The following is a 5,266-nucleotide window of genomic DNA, read 5'->3' as shown; positions in this document are numbered from 1 at the left end:
AGATTCAACATAGCTACTTATTAATTCAGCAATTAGTTTTTTAAAAGCGAATTTACTAAACTCAAAAGTAACTCGCATTACATTTTTTTAAAAAAGTTACTCAAATATTATTACTTAATTTTTAAAATTAATTAGTGACTTTTCTCGTTACTTAGAAAAGTAATTTTATTACGTAACTCACGTCACTTGTAATGCATTACACCAACACAATCTCAATTCGTAACTTTTTGATTTAGTGGCTAATTTGTATGAATTCGTACGATCTAATTCGTACAATTAGGTACGACTTGCTCATCCCCCAATGACGGTTTAGGGGTGGGGTTAGGTGCCACGCCTCCTTTTTAAATTGGCACAATTTCGTACGACTGAACTCGTACGAATTCATACGAATTAGCCACTAAACTGGCAAAACGTAAAATACTTACGTTTTCTCGTGAGATCAGGCTGATTACACCCAACACTGATCATCTTTAGGTTGCAATTACATTCAAGACTGAAATCCAAATATTGTTGGTGATTGAAAGGATGTTGGCTTGATTGGGTATAGCTTTACTAGGACGGAGAAAAATTAAGTCCTGTTTAGAATGATTTAAGATCTACAAGACAATATTTCAGTGAATTTGAGACAAATTTAAGACGTTTTTGAAATTTAAGACATTTTAAGACTCTGCATATTGGGATTCAAAAGCATAAATAAACAGGGAAAAATAAATAAAAACACAAATCACAAACACAGAAAACTGCTAATTTATGAATATTATCTGATTACATTCTGATTATTTACCCCATATACTGTACATTTCTGCAATGTGCAAATACGTCCCAGGAGCTACATTTTTTTGCAGTTTTTGTTTTTAGCAAATCCACCAGAGGCCGCTGTGTAGAGTTTTTAAGATCTCAAATTTCTCTCATGAGAGCCACTCGTGCCTGCTGTTCTTGCCTAAATCCACTAGAGGCCGCGATCAGACTGATACCCCCACCCACCTCCTTCCCTAAACCCAACCGACAGTGTTCTCATAAAGCAATCCAGAAAAAGAAAAGCCCTTGCGGCAGCTTGATTTTACCACGTTTTTAGGTTTTCACTCTGTCGTTTACTTGTTTATTTTATTTTTTGGCTTTCGATTTTGTCTTACCTGCTTTCTGATACAGTTCTTCACCAGACTCTAACCCCGTCATCGCAATCAAAATGCATCTCAATACCACCGACCTACACTGCGAGCCACTGGACAAACTGGTAACAGTGGAAAAGCTGTCCACATGAAGGTAAGCGGTCAGCTGGTAAGCGAGAAAAGGAGCGGCACCATACTGCCCAGTAGTGTTCGTCATAAAGACGAAATGCAGCCATACGCTCCTCTGGCTACATAATTCGCGATCTCCAAAATGTATACAAGGCTACATTTTCAGAATGAGTCTATGTTGAATATTTTTCAATGTTGTTGACTGCTTTCATTTGCCTTGAATTGTCATTTGAGAGACTCCTCGAAGACTTTTTTTTTTGAGGATCAGATTTGCCTAATATCTTTTCGTGCCAATATATTAGCAAACCAATATCTTGTCATGTTTAACAAAGGATTCATGACACTCCATTGTAAAGCTGGGCCAGAATGCCTCGCTCCGTGTTTGTGGACGTCTTTGCAGGAGATTGATTTTGAAGACACATCAGGGCTATCAGACGGGAGATTATGTGGCCTTACATCCTCTTATCATGTGCCGTTCCCAGCCATCGCCTCATAATCTCCATTTCGCTGTTTTCTGTCACAGTTATCAGCACTCTCTGTCTTCTTTTCTGTGTCATAATGTTAATGATTAAAGTGAATCTCTTGATTTTTTTCTTTCCTGAAGTTAGACTGTCTAAAAATACACCATCACACATGTGCAATTACAACCGAGCATGATATCCTTCTTATCGAAACCTCCGCAGAAACAGCACTAATTGTGGAACAATTACCCATGTCACCTTTAATCTGAAAGCACATCTTATATAAGAGTAGTTGTGGTTATAGATGTTTTTTGCACAAGTTTAATGACTTATGGTTTGTTCCACTGAAATATTGTAAGAGTTTAGTTGCAAAATTAGATTATTAAATGGATTATTTGTAGTAAAACTGACTTTGAGGCTACGTTAAAACCACTATTTTCTGTTTCAAACGTCCACTGAGCATCTTTAGAGCATCTTTAGGTTGTAATTACATTAAAGATTGAAATTGATTTTTAAAATGTAATATAAAAACAGTAATATTTTTTTCCCAAAATGCAATAAATCCTTGACATATTTTCTGTCTCCAAAATGCAATATTTAATCAATATAAAAGTGATTTTTCATATTGAAAACGGTTTAAAATACACACATTTTTTTTTTTTTTTTGCACAAGTTTAATGACTTATGGTTTGTTTCACTGAAATATTGTAACAGTTTGGTTGCAAAATTAGATTATTAAATGGATTATTTTGAGTAAAGCTGACTTTGTTGCTAGATTAAAACTACAATTTTCTGCTTCAAACATTCACTGAGCATCTTTCGGTTGTAATTACATTAAAAAGTGAAACTGATTTTCACAAATTTAATATAAAAACAAAGCAATAAATCCTTTACACATTTTCTGTCGCCAAACTGCAATATTTAATCAACATTAAAGTGATTTTTCATATAGAAACTGTTAAAAATATACAAAAATTAATGTTTGCACAAGTTTAATGACTTATGGTTTGTTCCACTGAAAATATTGTAAGAGTTTGGTTGCAAAATTAGATTATTATTTGGATTATTTTTAGTAAAACTTCTTTGTGGCTACATTAAAACCACTATTTTCTGTTTCAAACATTCACTGAGCATCTTTCGGTTGTAATTACATTAAAAAGTTAAACTGATTTTCACAAATTTAATATAAAAACAATGTAATAAATCCTTTACACATTATATATATATATATATATATATATATATATATATATATATATATATATATATATATATATATATATATATATATAAATTCACGCTTTAAAAAGGTAATTTACATTTTACCTCACCCATGTGAAAGTTAATAATTAAACATTTCATTAAAAGGACATTTAAAAGGATACAAAACAGGACATTTTGACATCAAATTACAGACTCTAAATAACATTATATGAAAACCATTAGTGATTATGGCTATTTGCATTATCATGTTGTTGTAATGGTGAATTGATCCGAATATATAAGCCTCTGAACTTGGTTAAAATTATCCTAGGAACATGACAAAATTCATTTATTTACATTCATTTGGTTAATGTTGCAATAATAAAAACCTTCATGGGATTAATAAAACACTGTCTTATTATTCACACTGTGAAGTTAGATTCACTTATTATGATGATAACTTTGTATTGACTTACTTGGGGGATCTGCCGTTTGTGGCTTCCCTGTTGCTCTGCATATCACTGCTGTCAAACTAGGGAGAAACAGTCGTCAGCTGCAAAATGGCTCGATTCTGCTCGGTTTTGTCAACTTCAAGTAAAACATTTTACCGTTTTTCAATAGGTAAGTGTGACAGAACTTGCCGTCGTGTGAGAGCAGGTAACAGCCGGCATTTTTTGTCACGGTAAGCCGGTTGTTTTCAAAACGCCGCACCGCCATTCGCTGTTTACAGTACGTGGAATGGTGCCCTGTGGTTGGTTTGGAAGCGAGGCTTCCGTTTGTTGTGGTTTGGAAAAAGGGAGAACACGTGATAAAATAACGAGATATCGCAATTTATGTTCAATTAAAAACTGCTTGTATATTTAATACCCTCCTTGTTGAAATTTCGTACACTATTGAATCTCTTAAGCTTATTTAATAATAATAAGAATAATAAGTTTCTTTAAGCTTATGATAATCTCTTCTTTATTTATTTATTATTTGTTATTGTGTTTTTCTTCAATGCATTGATGTTATTATTCTTGTATTCAATAAAAAAAATAATAAAAAATTAAAAAACAGCTTGTTCAATACCGACCAAATACAATATTTGACTTTGGAGACAAAACTTTTTTAAAATCGTTTTAAATTCAAAATCTTCATCTGTTTGTGGCAAACTTGCGATAGAGAAAATGCATGAAGGATCCAGAAAATATATCTTTTTAATGCGTAATTTGAGTAATTTTAGATGAAAAAACAAATAAATAAATAAAATAAGAAATGCTGCATGAACACACAGAAAGACACTTTTTAAAGATGAATTAAACCAAAATAAACTTTACTGTAAAATAATAATAATAAATAATAATTATATATATTTTATTTATTAATCAAGTTTTATACTTTAAGATTCACAGTTTTTATTTTTGCCATTTATTTATGATTATGAGTTGCCTTATGGGACTGTTATCTCGGCACTGTTGATTTTTAACATTGAAACATTAGCTGTGCAGTTTAACAAAGCAACTTTTAGCGACTTCTATTGAAATTTCAGTAGTTTAAAAATATATTGCATGATGAATAATATATAGAGGCCTAAGTCTATAAAATAACATAAAACAGTCAAATCAGGTTTTGTATGATAATTGTAAACACCAGTGCAGCCAATATATCACTTTAAAGTATTAAAAATGTCAATAAACATAACTTTTATCACACCTGTCAACATCAAACGTTGCTGGAGGGAAAGATTAAGGTGCCATAATTCAATTCGACAGCATAAATAAAATACAAACCCCATGAATCACAAAAATATTTAAACTTAATTTATGGATATTTTAAGTGTTCTTAAAGCAGGAATAAGTTTTAGATTTGTTTCATAAGGATTAACATTTTTTCATGAGGATTTTAATCTGAGGTGATGCGGTGGCGCAGTAGGTAGTGCTTTCGCCTCACAGCAAGAAGGTCGCTGGTTTGAGCCTCGGCTAGGTCAGTTAGGGTTTCTGTGTGGAGTTTGCATGTTCTCCTCGCGTTTGCGCTGGTTTCCTCGTGGTGCTCCAGTTTCCCCCACAATCCAAAGACATGCAGTACAAGTGAATTGGGTGGGCTAAATTGTTCGTAGTGTATGAGTGTGAATGAGTGTGTATGGATGTTTCCCAGAGATGGGTTGCAGCTGGAAGGGCATCCGCTGCGTAAAACGTATGCTGGATGGGTTGGCGGTTCATTCCGCTGTGGCGACCCCAGATTAATAAAGGGACTAAGCTGAAAATTAAAAAAATTAATGATATTGGTCTGAGTTTATGGATTAACTGATCATGCTTTTTTACTTGTATTTAAACTATGTAAAATGAGCCCAAAATCAATTAAAAACTTGAGAAACAAACTGTG

At 32.9% G+C, this 5,266-nt stretch overlaps 1 long non-coding RNA gene across 1 annotated transcript; it reads right to left on the bottom strand.

Annotated features, from left to right (window-relative positions):
- Positions 1–413: 413 nt before the first annotated feature.
- Positions 414–3,652, bottom strand: LOC141375211 (uncharacterized). Its single transcript, XR_012382869.1, has 3 exons — positions 3,511–3,652; positions 3,379–3,434; positions 414–1,786 (listed from the first exon to the last, which is right to left on the bottom strand). It is a non-coding gene; the product is annotated as an uncharacterized lncRNA (long non-coding RNA).
- Positions 3,653–5,266: the final 1,614 nt, after the last annotated feature.

This window comes from Danio rerio, chromosome 7, assembly GCF_049306965.1.
Source record: "Danio rerio strain Tuebingen ecotype United States chromosome 7, GRCz12tu, whole genome shotgun sequence".
NCBI classification, from domain to species: domain Eukaryota; kingdom Metazoa; phylum Chordata; class Actinopteri; order Cypriniformes; family Danionidae; genus Danio; species Danio rerio.
The sequence above is the reverse complement of the archived record's forward strand: the minus strand, read 5'-3'. Positions and strand labels throughout refer to the sequence as shown.